Source organism: Drosophila suzukii (assembly GCF_043229965.1).
Source record: "Drosophila suzukii chromosome X unlocalized genomic scaffold, CBGP_Dsuzu_IsoJpt1.0 scf_Xc, whole genome shotgun sequence".
Classification (NCBI taxonomy): Eukaryota; Metazoa; Arthropoda; class Insecta; order Diptera; family Drosophilidae; genus Drosophila; species Drosophila suzukii.
In genome coordinates, this window is record NW_027255894.1 from 3,860,317 (window position 1) to 3,879,552 (window position 19,236).

At 38.2% G+C, this 19,236-nt stretch overlaps 2 long non-coding RNA genes across 4 annotated transcripts; both read left to right on the forward strand.

Moving 5' to 3' along the window:
- The first annotated feature begins 533 nt into the window (after positions 1–533).
- On the forward strand, positions 534–1,792 carry LOC139353869 (uncharacterized). Of its 2 annotated transcripts, none has more exons than XR_011604993.1 (3): positions 534–745; positions 1,306–1,407; positions 1,599–1,792. It is a non-coding gene; the product is annotated as an uncharacterized lncRNA (long non-coding RNA). The 2 variants fall into 2 exon arrangements; XR_011604994.1 differs by lacking the exon at positions 534–745 and adding an exon at positions 1,011–1,067.
- A 588-nt stretch (positions 1,793–2,380) lies between these two features.
- Positions 2,381–3,488, forward strand: LOC139353870 (uncharacterized). Of its 2 annotated transcripts, none has more exons than XR_011604995.1 (3): positions 2,381–2,600; positions 3,161–3,262; positions 3,460–3,484. It is a non-coding gene; the product is annotated as an uncharacterized lncRNA (long non-coding RNA). The 2 variants fall into 2 exon arrangements; XR_011604996.1 differs by lacking the exon at positions 2,381–2,600 and adding an exon at positions 2,877–2,922 and having other exon boundaries at positions 3,460–3,488.
- The last annotated feature ends 15,748 nt before the right edge of the window (positions 3,489–19,236 follow it).

The following is a 19,236-nucleotide window of genomic DNA, read 5'->3' on the forward strand; positions in this document are numbered from 1 at the left end:
GGCATACTTCTATGGGCTTGTGGAATGATTATGTTGTTATCTGCATTAAAATATATAACTTTAAAGGTACCCTGCAGTTCCAAAATTGAGTTAAGCGCCCAATCATCACGAAGCCGACTGCGACGTCGGCAGAGAAGCCAGCGATGCCGGCAGAGCTGAGCGCAACGGCGGCAAAGCGACGCGCTCTCAGTCGGGTCCGCAAAGAGAACGCACAAAAAAGTAATTTTGGGCTCTCCCTCTCTCGTCAAGTCTCAGACGAAAAAGTGCGCGTGAAGGGAAGGAGGCCCAGCAACTAAAATATATAGACCTTTGTGCACCCTTGCCTTTTGAATAATGCGACATTTGTTCGTAAATGTTAAAATAACGATTTAAAATAATAGGTTTCTGTTTTAAAATATTTGTATTTCTTAAACAAATTTATATGTTTATTAATATAATTTAATAATATGTAAAGTTTTAAAAATATATTTTTATAAACCGATTTGCATAGTCGAATATGTCTATAAATAACCTGCTTTTATGTGCAAGATGCATAGACCAAACGGGACATGCAAAAAAAACAACAACGGCTTAGCGGAACCGTTGTTGTTGTTGCTTGTTGTTTTTCTGGAAGGCACGCGCCTTTTTTCGTCTTTTCACTTGCGTTTACTTTAGTGAAGGAGTTAGAAGTTGAAGCAAACATACCAGCAATTTACTAAATTAAATTAAATTAGTGCCTTAAAAGTGAAAAAGAAACGATTCCCAGGTAAGTCTGTCGCAGACTAATAATATTGAAAACAGTGAGAGTAAAAAACAAGATAATCTATATTAAAAATAAGGGAAATACAAGATTCCCAAAATAACACGTGGCGGAAAAAAAATAGCTGTGAAAAATATTAATTTTTGACGTGAAAAGCAACAAATGGTGCATATAATAAACAAATCTGTGAAAGAATTTAAAAATCTTATTGAGTGCAAAGTTTCTAGGGACAAAAAATAAGAGATGTTTGTTTTTAAAACTTATATTTGTGGTTAAAATTCTATAAAAATGAATATTAATAACATTTAACAACAATTCTTACTTTTGTGTACGTATTTAAATAAAAATCTCAAACATCTCCAATTTTCAGTTCCTGGAAAAGTGTTATTTTTTTTCCGCAACTGCAAAATAAATAAATGTTTTAATAAATAATATAAAATACATAAATAATGTGTGGTTTATTTTTCGTAATAATTGTTTACAACAAAATAAAATAAATCAAGTGACCGAAAACAAAAGTTTGCTAATTTCTTCTCGATATTTTTTGCATTTTCTTATATTTTTAGACAAGGCTGAAGGTAAATCTATAAAAAAAATGGAAGGCTAAATCGTTCCATCTTAAGCATATTATCCGAGGAACTTGTTCTGTCCCACAACTTACTTATTAAGTAAGTTTTTATTGAGGCTGAAAGTAACTATTGTTTGTAAGTTTAATTTTTAAAAGACTTCTGGGATTTTTACATTGAATGCCAAAGATAACATATCTTTTATTATAAATAAATCTTAACGATTACTTTCGGTCACTCGTTTTTATTCTCGTCTTGTTTTATTTTTAAAACTAATTTTTTTCTAATACTAGATGCAATCGCCCTGGTCGATCCCTCGGAGCCTCCCGAAAAGGCGCTGCAGAAGGCAATGCGGTGCGTTAAAAACTTGAGTTGTACCAAAAAAAGGCAACGCCGGCACCAGATGCTGAGGAGGAGGTGCCAGCGACCCCGATAACACCGGAAACCCCCGAGCTCAATTTTTAAAATAAACAAATAAAAATAAAAATTACAACTGAAATTTTTTTTGCTGCTAAGCGCTCAACGTGCGCTGAAAGTGCGCTTTTTCGCTGCTTGAATGAGCGCTCAACGTGTGCTGAATGTGTGCTTTTATCGCTGCTCAATCGAGCGCTCAACATGTGCTGAACGTGTGCTTTTTCAGCTGCTCAATCGAGCGCTCAACATGTGCTGAACGTGTGCTTTTTCAGCTGCTCAATCGAGCGCTCAAGAGGGTGCTCAAAAAAGCGCTCAATGAGTGCTATTTTTTGAGCACTGATGAACCCTAGGACATGCCTATGTTAATTTCAGCACATAGCTCCATACAAATTGTGCGCTCATTGAGCGCTGAGTGATGAGCTTTTTGCAGTGATTGAGTGCTCAATAAGCGCTGAATGGTACTGCAGGGATGCGACATTTGTTCGTAAATGTTAAAATAACGATTTAAAATAATAGGTTTCTGTTTTAAAATATTTGTATTTCTTAAACAAATTTATATGTTTATTAATATAATTTAATAATATGTAAAGTTTTAAAAATATATTTTTATAAACCGATTTGCATAGTCGAATATGTCTATAAATAACCTGCTTTTATGTGCAAGATGCATAGACCAAACGGGACATGCAAAAAAAACAACAACGGCTTAGCGGAACCGTTGTTGTTGTTGCTTGTTGTTTTTCTGGAAGGCACGCGCCTTTTTTCGTCTTTTCACTTGCGTTTACTTTAGTGAAGGAGTTAGAAGTTGAAGCAAACATACCAGCAATTTACTAAATTAAATTAAATTAGTGCCTTAAAAGTGAAAAAGAAACGATTCCCAGGTAAGTCTGTCGCAGACTAATAATATTGAAAACAGTGAGAGTAAAAAACAAGATAATCTATATTAAAAATAAGGGAAATACAAGATTCCCAAAATAACACGTGGCGGAAAAAAAATAGCTGTGAAAAATATTAATTTTTGACGTGAAAAGCAACAAATGGTGCATATAATAAACAAATCTGTGAAAGAATTTAAAAATCTTATTGAGTGCAAAGTTTCTAGGGACAAAAAATAAGAGATGTTTGTTTTTAAAACTTATATTTGTGGTTAAAATTCTATAAAAATGAATATTAATAACATTTAACAACAATTCTTACTTTTGTGTACGTATTTAAATAAAAATCTCAAACATCTCCAATTTTCAGTTCCTGGAAAAGTGTTATTTTTTTTCCGCAACTGCAAAATAAATAAATGTTTTAATAAATAATATAAAATACATAAATAATGTGTGGTTTATTTTTCGTAATAATTGTTTACAACAAAATAAAATAAATCAAGTGACCGAAAACAAAAGTTTGCTAATTTCTTCTCGATATTTTTTGCATTTTCTTATATTTTTAGACAAGGCTGAAGGTAAATCTATAAAAAAAATGGAAGGCTAAATCGTTCCATCTTAAGCATATTATCCGAGGAACTTGTTCTGTCCCACAACTTACTTATTAAGTAAGTTTTTATTGAGGCTGAAAGTAACTATTGTTTGTAAGTTTAATTTTTAAAAGACTTCTGGGATTTTTACATTGAATGCCAAAGATAACATTTCTTTAATTATAAATAAATCTTACAAATAACGATTACTTTCGGTCACTCGTTTTTACTCTCGTCTTGTTTTATTTTTAAAACTCATTTTTTTCTAATACTAGATGCAATCGCCCTGGTCGATCCCTCAGAGCCTCCCGAAAAGGCGCTGCAGAAGGCAATGCGGTGCGTTAAAAACCAGATGCTGAGGAGGAGGTGCCAGCGACCCCGATAACACCGGAAACCCCCGAGCTCAATTTTTAAAATAAACAAATAAAAATAAAAATTACAACTGAAATTTTTTTTGCTGCTAAGCGCTCAACGTGCGCTGAAAGTGCGCTTTTTCGCTGCTTGAATGAGCGCTCAACGTGTGCTGAATGTGTGCTTTTATCGCTGCTCAATCGAGCGCTCAACATGTGCTGAACGTGCGCTTTTTCAGCTGCTCAATCGAGCGCTCAACATGTGCTGAACGTGTGCTTTTTCAGCTGCTCAATCGAGCGCTCAGGAGGGTGCTCAAAAAAGCGCTCAATGAGTGCTATTTTTTGAGCACTGATGAACCCTAGGACATGCCTATGTTAATTTCAGCACATAGCTCCATACAAATTGTGCGCTCATTGAGCGCTGAGTGATGAGCTTTTTGCAGTGATTGAGTGCTCAATAAGCGCTGAATGGTACTGCAGGGTAGTAAGAAATATGACCGTTTTTATGTGATTGATTTTAATTTTGCAAAGGTTTACTGAAATGGTCCTTCTTTCCATCTTTAAAAGCCAATAACGTGGTCAAATGAACTCGGATTTCGATATGGCATACCTTTAGGGGCTTGTGGAATGATTATGTTGTTAGCTGCATTAAAATAAATAACTTTAAAGGTAGTAAAAAATATGACCGTTTTTATGTGATTGATTTTAATTTTGCAAAGGTTTACTGAAATGGGCCTTCTTTCCATCTTTAAAAGCCCATAACCTGGTCAAATGAACTCGGATTTCGATATGGCATACTTCTATGGGCTTGTGGAATGATTATGTTGTTATCTGCATTAAAATATATAACTTTAAAGGTAGTAAAAAATATGACCGTTTTTATGTGATTGATTTTAATTTTGCAAAGGTTTACTGGGCCTTCTTTCCATCTTTAAAAGCCCATAACCTGGTCAAATGAACTCGGATTTCGATATGGCATACTTCTATGGGCTTGTGGATTGATTATGTTGTTATCTGCATTAAAATATATAACTTTAAAGGTAGTAAAAAATATAACCGTTTTTATGTCATTTATTTTAATTTTGCGAAGGTTTACTGAAATGGGCCTTCTTTACATCTTTAAAAGCCCATAACTTGGTCAAATGAACTCGGATTTCGATATGGCATACCTTTAGGGGCTTGTGGAATGATTTTGTTCTTATCTGCATTAAAATATTTAACTTTAAAGGTAGTAAAAAATACGACGGTTTTTATGTCATTGGCTTTAATTTTGCGAAGGTTTACTGAAATGGGCCTTCTTTCCATCTTTAAAAGTCCATAACTTGGTCAAATGAACTCGGATTTCGATATGGCATACCTTTATGGGCTGATGGAATGATTATGTTGTTATCTGCATAAAAATATATAACTTTAAAGGTAGTAAAAAATATGACCGTTTTTATGTGATTGATTTTAATTTTGCAAAGGTTTACTGAAATGGGCCTTCTTTCCATCTTTAAAAGCCCATAGCCTGGTCAAAAGGACTCGGATTTCGATATGGCATACTTCTATGGGCTTGTGGAATGATAATGTTGTTATCTGCATTAAAATATATATCTTTAAAGGTAGTAAAAAATATGACCGTTTTTATGTCATTGATTTTAATTTTGCAAAGGTTTACTGAAATGGGCCTTCTTTCCATCTTTAAAAGCCCATAACCTGGTCAAAAGGACTCGGACTTCGATATGGCATACCTTTATAGGCTTGTGGAATGATTATGTTGTTATCTGCATTAAAATATATAACTTTAAGGGTAGTAAAAAATATGACGGTTTTTATGATATTGATTTTAATTTTGCGAAGGTTTACTGAAATGGGCCTTCTTTCCATCTTTAAAAGCCAATAACTTGGTCAAATGAACTCGGATTTCGATATGGCATACCTTTAGGGGCTTGTGGAATGATTTTGTTGTTATCTGCATTAAAATATTAAACTTTAAAGATAGTAAAAAATGTGACCGTTTTTATGTCATTGATTTTAATTTTGCGAAGGTTTACTGAAATGGGCCTTCTTTACATATTTAAAAGCCCATAACTTAGTCAAATGAACTCGGATTTCGATATGGCATACCTTTATGGGCTTGTGGAATGATTATGTTGTTATCTGCATTAAAATATATAACTTTAAAGGTAGTAAAAAATATGACCGTTTTTATGTGATTGATTTTAATTTTGCAAAGGTTTACTGAAATGGGTCTTCTTTCCATCTTTAAAAGCCCATAACGTTGTCAAATGAACTCGGACTTCGATATGGCATACCTTTATAGGCTTGTGGAATGATTATGTTGTTATCTGCATGAAAATATATAACTTTAAGGGTAGTAAGAAATATGACCGTTTTTATGTTATTGATTTTAATTTTGCGAAGGTTTACTGAAATGGGCCTTCTTTCCATCTTTAAAAGCCAATAACTTGGTCAAATGAACTCGGATTTCGATATGGCATACCTTTAGGAGCTTGTGGAATGATTTTGTTGTTATCTGCATTAAAATATTAAGCTTTAAAGGTAGTAAAAAATGTGACCGTTTTTATGTCATTGATTTTAATTTTGCGAAGGTTCACTGAAATGGGCCTTCTTTACATATTTAAAAGCCCATAACTTAGTCAAATGAACTCGGATTTCGATATGGCATACTTCTATGGGCTTGTGGAATGATTATGTTGTTATCTGCATTAAAATATATAACTTTAAAGGTTGTAAAAAATATGACCGTTTTTATGTGATTGATTTTAATTTTGCAAAGGTTTACTGAAATGGGCCTTCTTTCCATCTTTAAAAGCCCATAACCTGGTCAAATGAACTCGGATTTCGCTATGGCATACTTCTATGGGCTTGTGGAATGATTATGTTGTTATCTGCCTTAAAATATATAACTTTAAAGGTAGTAAAAAATATGACCGTTTTTATGTGATTGATTTTAATTTTGCAAAGGTTTACTGAAATGGGCCTTCTTTCCATCTTTAAAAGCCCATAACCTGGTCAACTGAACTCGGATTTCGATATGGCATACTTCTATGGGCTTGTGGAATGATTATGTTGTTATCTGCATTAAAATATATAACTTTAAAGGTAGTAAAAAATATGACCGTTTTTATGTGATTGATTTTAATTTTGCAAAGGTTTACTGAAATGGGCCTTCTTTCCATCTTTAAAAGCCAATAACTTGGTCAAATGAACTCGGATTTCGATATGGCATACCTTTAGGGGCTTGTGGAATGATTATGTTGTTAGCTGCATTAAAATATATAACTTTAAAGGTAGTAAAAAATATGACCGTTTTTATGTTATTGATTTTAATTTTGCGAAGGTTCACTGAAATGGGCCTTCTTTACATATTTAAAAGCCCATAACTTAGTCAAATGAACTCGGATTTCGATATGGCATACTTCTATGGGCTTGTGGAATGATTATGTTGTTATCTGCATTAAAATATATAACTTTAAAGGTAGTAAGAAATATGACCGTTTTTATGTGATTGATTTTAATTTTGCAAAGGTTTACTGAAATGGTCCTTCTTTCCATCTTTAAAAGCCAATAACGTGGTCAAATGAACTCGGATTTCGATATGGCATACCTTTAGGGGCTTGTGGAATGATTATGTTGTTAGCTGCAGTAAAATAAATAACTTTAAAGGTAGTAAAAAATATGACCGTTTTTATGTGATTGATTTTAATTTTGCAAAGGTTTACTGAAATGGGCCTTCTTTCCATCTTTAAAAGCCCATAACCTGGTCAAATGAACTCGGATTTCGATATGGCATACTTCTATGGGCTTGTGGAATGATTATGTTGTTATCTGCATTAAAATATATAACTTTAAAGGTAGTAAAAAATATGACCGTTTTTATGTGATTGATTTTAATTTTGCAAAGGTTTACTGGGCCTTCTTTCCATCTTTAAAAGCCCATAACCTGGTCAAATGAACTCGGATTTCGATATGGCATACTTCTATGGGCTTGTGGATTGATTATGTTGTTATCTGCATTAAAATATATAACTTTAAAGGTAGTAAAAAATATAACCGTTTTTATGTCATTTATTTTAATTTTGCGAAGGTTTACTGAAATGGGCCTTCTTTACATCTTTAAAAGCCCATAACTTGGTCAAATGAACTCGGATTTCGATATGGCATACCTTTAGGGGCTTGTGGAATGATTTTGTTCTTATCTGCATTAAAATATTTAACTTTAAAGGTAGTAAAAAATACGACGGTTTTTATGTCATTGGCTTTAATTTTGCGAAGGTTTACTGAAATGGGCCTTCTTTCCATCTTTAAAAGTCCATAACTTGGTCAAATGAACTCGGATTTCGATATGGCATACCTTTATGGGCTGATGGAATGATTATGTTGTTATCTGCATAAAAATATATAACTTTAAAGGTAGTAAAAAATATGACCGTTTTTATGTGATTGATTTTAATTTTGCAAAGGTTTACTGAAATGGGCCTTCTTTCCATCTTTAAAAGCCCATAGCCTGGTCAAAAGGACTCGGATTTCGATATGGCATACTTCTATGGGCTTGTGGAATGATAATGTTGTTATCTGCATTAAAATATATATCTTTAAAGGTAGTAAAAAATATGACCGTTTTTATGTCATTGATTTTAATTTTGCAAAGGTTTACTGAAATGGGCCTTCTTTCCATCTTTAAAAGCCCATAACCTGGTCAAAAGGACTCGGACTTCGATATGGCATACCTTTATAGGCTTGTGGAATGATTATGTTGTTATCTGCATTAAAATATATAACTTTAAGGGTAGTAAAAAATATGACGGTTTTTATGATATTGATTTTAATTTTGCGAAGGTTTACTGAAATGGGCCTTCTTTCCATCTTTAAAAGCCAATAACTTGGTCAAATGAACTCGGATTTCGATATGGCATACCTTTAGGGGCTTGTGGAATGATTTTGTTGTTATCTGCATTAAAATATTAAACTTTAAAGATAGTAAAAAATGTGACCGTTTTTATGTCATTGATTTTAATTTTGCGAAGGTTTACTGAAATGGGCCTTCTTTACATATTTAAAAGCCCATAACTTAGTCAAATGAACTCGGATTTCGATATGGCATACCTTTATGGGCTTGTGGAATGATTATGTTGTTATCTGCATTAAAATATATAACTTTAAAGGTAGTAAAAAATATGACCGTTTTTATGTGATTGATTTTAATTTTGCAAAGGTTTACTGAAATGGGTCTTCTTTCCATTTTTAAAAGCCCATAACGTTGTCAAATGAACTCGGACTTCGATATGGCATACCTTTATAGGCTTGTGGAATGATTATGTTGTTATCTGCATTAAAATATATAACTTTAAGGGTAGTAAAAAATATGACCGTTTTTATGTTATTGATTTTAATTTTGCGAAGGTTTACTGAAATGGGCCTTCTTTCCATCTTTAAAAGCCAATAACTTGGTCAAATGAACTCGGATTTCGATATGGCATACCTTTATAGGCTTGTGGAATGATTATGTTGTAATCTGCATTAAAATATATAACTTTAAAGGTAGTAAAAAATATGACGGTTTTTATGTCATTGATTTTAATTTTGAGAAGGTTTACTGAAAGGGGCCTTCTTTCCATCTTTAAAAGCCCATAACTTGGTCAACTGATGTCGGATTTCGATATGGCATACCTTTATAGGCTTGTGGAATGATTATGTTGTTATCTGCATTAAAATATATAACTTTAAAGGTACTAAAAAATATGACCGTTTTTATGTGATTGATTTTAATTTTGCGAAGGTTTACTGAAATGGGCCTTCTTTCCATCTTTAAAAGCCAATAACTTGGTCAAATGAACTCGGATTTCGATATGGCATACCTTTATAGGCTTGTGGAATGATTATGTTGTAATCTGCATTAAAATATATAACTTTAAAGGTAGTAAAAAATATGACGGTTTTTATGTCATTGATTTTAATTTTGAGAAGGTTTACTGAAAGGGGCCTTCTTTCCATCTTTAAAAGCCCATAACTTGGTCAACTGAACTCGGATTTCGATATGGCATACCTTTATAGGCTTGTGGAATGATTATGTTGTTATCTGCATTAAAATATATAACTTTAAAGGTAATAAAAAATATGACGGTTTTTATGTCATTGACTTTAATTTTGCGAAGGTTTACTGAAATGGGCCTTCTTTCCATCTTTATATATTGTTGAACGTTGATGCACTAAGAGCAGTACAAACAAGTGGCCCAAACGACACCAAGCACGTGCTTGTTACGCGCGGGCCCATTTTTATTTCGGGAAAATACGGTTCGCGAGGAAGGTACATAGAAAAAAATAAAGACAGGACAAAACATAGATCAACAAGATTAAAGCAAATGAGCTAAGATTTTAGTTTTTAGTACAGGGATAGAAGTTGAGGACAAATTAAATGATATAGGTTTTTATAATTATTAGAAAGAACGCGAAAGGGCTCATGCTGACTAAAATTAGATGAACATCGTGGCAAGTTGATAGGATGGTAGTTTCGCATTGGTCTAACAGGAACATTGAAACTTAGGCGGCTTACCAAATCTACAGAATCAATATCGCCTCTGATAAGATTATTCATAAAAATAGTACCAAGCATAATTCTACGGCTTACTAGACTAGGCAAATTAATTAATAGCAATCTACTCGAGTAAGAAGGCAACCTGACGTTTTGATCCCAGTTCAAACCACGTAAGGCAAAAAGAAGACATTTTTTCTGTACGGACTCTATACGGTCAATGTGCACTTGATACTGAGGACTCCAAACGGAAGAACAGTATTCTAAATTAGGACGGACAAGTGAGGTAAATAATAAATTGGTAGTGTATGGATCATCAAATTCTTTAGACCAACGCTTTATAAACCCAAGAACACTCATAACTTTATTTACAGTAGAGGTTATGTGGAAGTCAAATTTATGTTTAGGATCTAGGAGAACACCTAAATCGTTTACTGAGTATATTCGGTCCAAGGACATGTTCTGTAGAGAGTAACTCATGAACGTTGGCGTACCCCTATAAAAAGTCATAACGTTGCATTTAAGATAGTTTAAATTCAAAAGGTTTTACTGACTCCATTTCGGCTAAAGAGCTAGTGGGATGGCTCTGAGGGCGCCGAGCTGAAGGCTACCGAACGGGTCGCAGGTTGCGGATAGCGAGCGCCCTGGTTCTCCAGGGTAGCTACGAATAAGCGTGGAAGGTGGACACGGCCCGGTTACCACCAAGCCCCCAACACGAAGCGCAAATAAGTAGCCCCGGACAGTCAGCGGGTATCTGCGCCGTAGCAGTACCGACATCGCGCTTGTGCTGCCGCCTCCGACAAATAGCTCACACACACCCCTACCCACACGCTCTGTACCTACCTCTTCCATACCCACACAACTCATCTCACCCCGGGCTGGACTAAGGTGTCACTCGTACCGTGCCGAGAGTCAATCTGGCTGGGAGCCCGAGTTATCAAATAACTCAGTCTCAAACGGTGAGCTCAGGCAAGTGGCGACCGCCTGTTCTAATTCAGCCTTACCCGGGTACGGCGGATCTCTGCCCGGGTGGACCTGTCCTTTCTCCGCAGCTCGTGGGAATTAACATGGAGAACTTAACAAATATAAAACTAAAAGACTGCACAAGACAAGAGCCCGACACTCTTATAAAGTCGGAAGTCGTAACCAACGACGAAAGAAAGAGCAAAATCACGGCTCTGACTACCCCAGTCCACGTGACGTCCACCCCTGCCAAGGCCAGCGAACAACGCAGCCGGCTAAGCCCAACTCGCCATAGCGACAAGCCCAAGCCTTCCACCAGCGTAGGTGTGGCTAACCAGCCACTCCAACCTGAGGGTAGCGCTAAGGCCGGTCTCGTGGTGAGTACCAGGGCAAAGGAGTTTAAGAGGGTACCACCTAACCAGGCAGGACCTCTTGAAAGAAGGAAGGCTTCTAGGATCCTCAAACGGCTGGCCACCAATCCGATACGGGAGGATCAGACATCGAAATTGGATTACCAAAAAATCCAAGAGGACATAGCCTGGGCAAAGGCAATTATCCCAGACTTCGACATCGCTATGACCACCAGCCACAGCAACAAGCGAGAGAGGTCGATGGAGTCAGCTCAACCAGCGAGCAAGAAGGCTAAGGTAACCAACCGCGGCACATGGTCGAGATCCTTTGCGGAAGTGGTAAAGGATCGGAAGATCATTGGTGTCATCGACCAGAGCGTTGAAGGCGGTAGGATCCCACGAAACCAATGGGGCCTGGTTAGACGGGCCCTTGCATCAGTGGCCTTGAAAGTGCTGGACGAAAAACCAGGCCCGCCACCCGATTGCACAGATGCAGGGTGGTACCAGGGCAATGTAAAGTTGATCGCCTGCGAAGACGAGAGATCGGCAGCACTCTACAAGGCTGCAATTACCAAAGTCGGCGAGGTCTACCCCGGGGCCAAGCTGGCAGTTTGTGAGGCTGCAGACATCCCGTCTCGACCGAGAGCGAGGGTGTGGCTGCCGTCGGAACCATCGGAACCAGAGGCTATACTCAGCCTACTGACCAGGTTCAACCCAAACAACAGACGGTTGGAAGGTGGTCAAGGTGGAGAAAACCGAGCGAGTCACCATGAGCGTGGTTATCCTTCTGAACCAGGCCTGCTTGGAACCCCTCGCAGCCCAACAACACAGAGTGAACTACGGGTTCGATAAGGTGCAGCTACGCATATATGACACCGATAAGTTGGCGGCAGACAACCTGGCTGCCTGCGCGTCGTACGAACCCCCGAGCGACGACGAACCAGATCACGAAGAGGCCACCCTCACCGGCTACGTGTCAACCGACTCGGAGCTGACGGAGAGCCTGAAGCAGCTGTGCACCCAGGACACAACCCGACCAGGGCGCTCTGTTCTCCAGGACATAGCGGAGGAAGCGGAGGGTACCCAGCCCGAACCCAGTCCCAAAGATGGTGCAGTTTCTGCAAATTAATCTGCACCACAGCAAGGCAGCATCCGCTGCCCTCCTCTCCCGCCTGGCAACAGGCAACATAGACGTAGTCCTCATTCAAGAGCCATGGATTGTGGGTAACAACATCTGTGGCTTATCAACCCCCCTATACAAGCTTTTTTACACCAAGGACAAGGGTAAAACCAGAACCTGCATTCTTACAAAGTCACACTTTAACACATTTCTTATTCCACAGTTTAGCGAAGGCGACCTTACCACGGTCAGACTGGAGCTAAACGAACACACCCATCACACCATAGCATCATTCTATCTGGCTCACGACTACGAAGGGCCACTACCAAACACCACTTCACAAGAACTCAGACGCACTCACTCATCTAAGGAACTCATCCTGGGTGGGGACGCTAACTCACACCACACACAATGGGGAAGTACAAACACCAACGAAAGGGGTTAGTTACTCTACGACTATCTCCTTCAATCAAATCTATTCATCTGCAACAAAGGTAATGACCCAACTTTCATCACTAGAAGTAGGAGGGAAGTACTAGACATTACTCTAATATCTGATCCCTTACTTAACCAGCTAGACGCGTGGAAGGTGGGGATCGAACACTCATTCTCGGACCACCGATACATAGAATTTACAATAAGTCTAGAACATCCTCCCGCCGAAAACATAACTAATCTAAGATTAACCAACTGGGGATACTATAAAAATCTCCTCAACAGGAACCTACCCGCTTTTCCGACACACATACGCAACCGTCAAGAATTAGATAGCCTAGTTAACACTTTTACTGATATCTGCGGTGAGGCCTTAAAAAGGGCTTGCCCAAGTAGAACAGTCAAAACAAAGCACAAACCCCCATGGTGGAACCCAACCCTAGCGAACCTTAAAAGAGAGTGTAGAACTTACTTCAATAAAGCTAAATACAACAATAGCGAATCCTCCTGGAATTTATATCATACAAAACTAAGCCTATACAAAAAGGAAATTAGAATATCAAAACGAAGAGCCTGGGCTAACTTCTGCAGTAGTATAGAATCTACTGCGGAGGCATCCAGACTCAGAAAAATTCTAGCTAAAGCTCCAGCGACCATTGGCTATCTTAAAACCAATGCTGACAGCTGGACGGAAAACAGTCAGGAAACCCTTGAACTACTGTTAGACACCCACATCCCTAAGAACACCCATGTAATGGAGGACCTCCACATAGAGGAGAATTTAGACGACCAGAGTATTGACAACATTTCAAACCCTGGCCGCATTCAGTGGGCTGTCAACTCTTTCAAGCCCTTCAAATCACCTGGCCCAGATGGGTTCTTCCCGGCCCAGTTACAACGGACACTAGATATGTCCCTTCCCTGGCTGACAGCCATCTTCCACGGCTGCCTTGCTCTAAACCATATTCCAACAAGGTGGCTGGACGTTAAGGTAATTTTTATACCGAAAGCCGGCAAGCCCTCCCACACCAACCCAAAGGACTTCCGCCCGATCAATCTCTCTTCCTTCTTGTTGAAGACCCTGGAAAGGCTAATCGACACCCACATCACACTAACCATCGACCATAGCCTACTCTCTGACGCACAGCATGCGTACCGTAAGGGTAGGTCAACCGATACCGCCCTCCACTCTCTAGTGTACAGTATAGAACGAGGCTTCCGCAATAAGGAATACTCTCTTGCAGCGTTTCTAGACATAGAAGGCGCCTTTAACAACGTCACCCCAACGGCGATTACTTGTGCTCTGACTAAACTGGGCATTGAGCGGCCCATAGTGGGACTCATACACACCATGCTAACCAGCAGGGTAGTGCACTCCACTATGGGACCGGCCCACTCGACCAGGAACGTCGGTAGAGGAACCCCACAAGGGGGCGTACTCTCACCTCTTTTATGGGTTTTAGTGGTCAACAAACTGCTTTCACTCCTAGAAGAGGCGGGCACAAAAGTGGTAGCCTACGCGGATGACGTGGTTATCCTACTGCAGGGTAAATTCCCGCAAACCCTTTGCAATCTAATGTAGACAGCCCTATCCACCCTCTCCCGGTGGACAGCTGGCTGTGGACTGGGAGTTAACCCGGAAAAAACCGAACTAGTTCTCTTTACAAGGAAGTACAAGGTACCAATTCTAGTTCCCCCAAAACTACACCAAACGCGCCTAACCTTTAGCAACCAAGCAAAGTACCTAGGTGTCATTCTTGACAAAAAGCTTCTCTGGACTGATAACATCCTAGATCGCACACGCAAAGCGGCCATAGCCCTCTTCGCTTGTAAAAAAGCCATAGGGAGGAAATGGGGTTTCTCCCCCATGATAGTTCACTGGCTATATACTGCAATAGTCAGGCCCATTCTACTCTACGGAAACATCGTTTGGTGGCCTTCTCTAGATAAAAACTGTAACCTCCGGATCCTTCACAAGATCCAAAGAAGCGCAGAGCTCTGCATCAGTGGGGCGCTGCGCACTACCGCCACTGAGGCACTAAATACAATTCTCGATCTCCAACCCCTGGACCTACTTGCCAAAAGCTGGGCATCAGCCACAGCGCTGAGGCTCCGTGAAGCAGCGGCATGGACAACAGGCTCCACGGGTCACTCCAATATCCTATCAAAGCATTCTCCCCTACCACGTTATACAGACTACGTCCCACCCATAGTCGACTTCGAAAGAAGATACAAAATTTATATACCGACCCGTTCAGACTGGGACAACCTCCCACATCAATTCGTAAACGCCGTCAACATATACACTGACGGCTCCAAGCTTAACTCCCAAGCAGGTGGGGGAGTCTTTTCCCCCGAACTAGACTTAAAAGTCTCTTTCCGCCTACCAGACCACTGTAGTGTTTTCCAAGCGGAAGTGATTGCAATTCAGGAAGCCACTACCCACCTGAACACGTCTGTACATCAAGACATAGATATCTTCATCTTCTCGGATAGTCAAGCTGCCCTTAGGGCCCTCGACTCCTACACAACGAGCTCAAAAACAATCTCTGAATGCCGCAAATCTCTTAACGAGATGGCCACTCATCTGAGTATCAACCTCATCTGGGTGCCTGGACACCGCAACATTGAGGGCAACTGCATAGCAGACGAGCTAGCAAGACAGGGGACAACCGCCGATATCCTTCGCGATAAGGACACGGTAGGGATGCCCATGGCTACCTGCAAGCTCCATCTCAGGCAGAGATTGTATACTCCTTCCAACAACCGTTGGAACTCAATCTCAACATGCCACAATTCTAGACTCACATGGCTAAACTACAACACGAAAAGAACAAAAACTCTCCTACAATGTAGCAGGGAGAACATCTCCACTCTCCTAAATGCCCTCACGGGCCACTGTCTTATAGGGACTCATGCGATAAGGCTGGGTCTAAGTAACCACGACTTCTGCCGCAGCTGCAAACAGATAGACGAAGAGGAGAGCATCGAACACCTCCAATGCTTCTGCCCAGCGCATAACCTGAAGCGCTTTCAAACCCTAGGTAGCTACACACTTCCGAACCTTGCGGCCATTCAGGACGTAAGCATTCAAAAACTACTATGTTTCTTAAGAAAAACAGAATACTTCGCGAAAGCAGATAACCCATGAGCTAGGGAAACGGATCTTTTCAGAGATCATGTGGTATCACAAGGGGCCCATTGTGGCCTAAGTGAGGGGACTAAAATTTAGTCTCCAACCACTCCTACCTAACCTAACCTAACCTACTGACACCATTTCTGAAATCTATTCATGTCTGACAGCAAGCAGAAACCAGATTCAATATTATTATATGAAAAACATAGCTTAACATCATCAGCATACATTAGTACACGAGAGTGATTTACGATAGAAGGAAGATAATTTATAAACAGAGTAAACAGCAAAGGGCCTAAATGACTGCCCTGAGGCACTCCAGATGTCACGTTGATCATCTTGGAAACAGCGTTTTTGAATAAAACCCTCTGAGATCTACCATTCAAATAACTTGAAATCCAAGTTAACAGATTATTCGGAAACCCGAGCTGATCTAATTTGAATGATTATGTTGTTATGTGCATTAAAATATATAACATTAAAGGTAGTAAAAAATATGACCGTTTTTATGTCATTGATTTTAATTTTGAGAAGGTTTACTGAAATGGGCCCTCTTTCCATCTTTAAAGCCCATAACTTGGTCAAATGAACTCGAATTTCGATATGGCATACCTTTATAGGCTTGTGGAATGATTATGTTGTAATCTGCATTAAAATATATAACTTTAAAGATAGTAAAAAATATGACGGTTTTTATGTCATTGATTTTAATTTTAAGAAGGTTTACTGTAATGGTGCTTCTTTCCATCTTTAAAAGCCCATAACTTGGTCAACTGGACTCGGATTTCGATGTGGCATACCTTTATAGGCTTGTGGAATGATTATGTTGTTATCTGCATTAAAATATATAACTTTAAAGGTAGTAAAAAATATGACGGTTTTTATGTCATTGACTTTAATTTTGCGAAGGTTTACTGAAATGGGCCTTCTTTACCTCTTTAAAAGTGCATAACTTGGTCAAAAGGACTCGAATTTCGACATGGCATACCTCTATTGGCTTGTGGAATGATTATGTTGTTATCTGCATTAAAATATATAACATTAAATGTAGTAAAAAATATGACCGTTTTTATGTCATTGATTTTAATTTTGCGAAGGTTTACTGAAATGCGCCTTCTTTCCATCTTTAAAAGCCCATAACCTGGTCAAAAGGACTCGGATTTCGATATGGCATACCTCTATGGGCTTGTGGAATGATTATGTTGTTATCTGCATTAAAATATATAACTTTAAAGGTAGTAAAAAATATGACCGTTTTTATGTCATTGATTTTAATTTTGCGAAGGTTTACTGAAATGGGCCTTCTTTCCATCTTTAAAGGCCAATAACTTGGTCAAATGAACTCGTATTTCGATATGGCATACCTTTAGGGGCTTGTGGAATGATTTTGTTGTTATCTGCATTAAGATATATAACTTTAAATGCAGTAAAAAATATGAGGGTTTTTATGTCATTGACTTTAATTTTGCGAAGGTTTACTGAAATGGGCCTTCTTTACCTCTTTAAAAGTGCATAACTTGGTCAAAAGGACTCGGATTTCGATATGGCATACCTCTATGGGCTTGTGGAATGATTATGTTGTTATCTGCATTAAAATATATAACTTTAAAGGTAGTAAAAAATATGACCGTTTTTATGTCATTGATTTTAATTTTGAGAAGGTTTACTGAAATGGGCCCTCTTTCCATCTTTAAAGCCCATAACTTGGTCAAATGAACTCGAATTTCGATATGGCATACCTTTATAGGCTTGTGGAATGATTATGTTGTAATCTGCATTAAAATATATAACTTTAAAGATAGTAAAAAATATGACGGTTTTTATGTCATTGATTTTAATTTTGAGAAGGTTTACTGTAATGGTCCTTCTTTCCATCTTTAAAAGCCCATAACTTGGTCAACTGGACTCGGATTTCGATGTGGCATACCTTTATAGGCTTGTGGAATGATTATGTTGTTATCTGCATTAAAATATATAACTTTAAAGGTAGTAAAAAATATGACGGTTTTTATGTCATTGACTTTAATTTTGCGAAGGTTTACTGAAATGGGCCTTCTTTACCTCTTTAAAAGTGCATAACTTGGTCAACTGGACTCGGATTTCGATGTGGCATACCTTTATAGGCTTGTGGAATGATTATGTTGTTATCTGCATTAAGATATATAACTTTAAATGCAGTAAAAAATATGAGGGTTTTTATGTCATTGACTTTAATTTTGCGAAGGTTTACTGAAATGGGCCTTCTTTACCTCTTTAAAAGTGCATAACTTGGTCAAAAGGACTCGGATTTCGATATGGCATACCTCTATGGGCTTGTGGAATGATTATGTTGTTATCTGCATTAAAATATATAACTTTAAAGGTAGTAAAAAATATGACCGTTTTTATGTCATTGATTTTAATTTTGAGAAGGTTTACTGAAATGGGCCCTCTTTCCATCTTTAAAGCCCATAACTTGGTCAAATGAACTCGAATTTCGATATGGCATACCTTTATAGGCTTGTGGAATGATTATGTTGTAATCTGCATTAAAATATATAACTTTAAAGATAGTAAAAAATATGACGGTTTTTATGTCATTGATTTTAATTTTGAGAAGGTTTACTGTAATGGTCCTTCTTTCCATCTTTAAAAGCCCATAACTTGGTCAACTGGACTCGGATTTCGATGTGGCATACCTTTATAGGCTTGTGGAATGATTATGTTGTTATCTGCATTAAAATATATAACTTTAAAGGTAGTAAAAAATATGACGGTTTTTATGTCATTGACTTTAATTTTGCGAAGGTTTACTGAAATGGGCCTTCTTTACCTCTTTAAAAGTGCATAACTTGGTCAAAAGGACTCGAATTTCGACATGGCATACCTCTATTGGCTTGTGGAATGATTATGTTGTTATCTGCATTAAAATATATAACATTAAATGTAGTAAAAAATATGACCGTTTTTATGTCATTGATTTTAATTTTGCGAAGGTTTACTGAAATGCGCCTTCTTTCCATCTTTAAAAGCCCATAACCTGGTCAAAAGGACTCGGATTTCGATATGGCATACCTCTATGGGCTTGTGGAATGATTATGTTGTTATCTGCATTAAAATATATAACTTTAAAGGTAGTAAAAAATATGACCGTTTTTATGTCATTGATTTTAATTTTGCG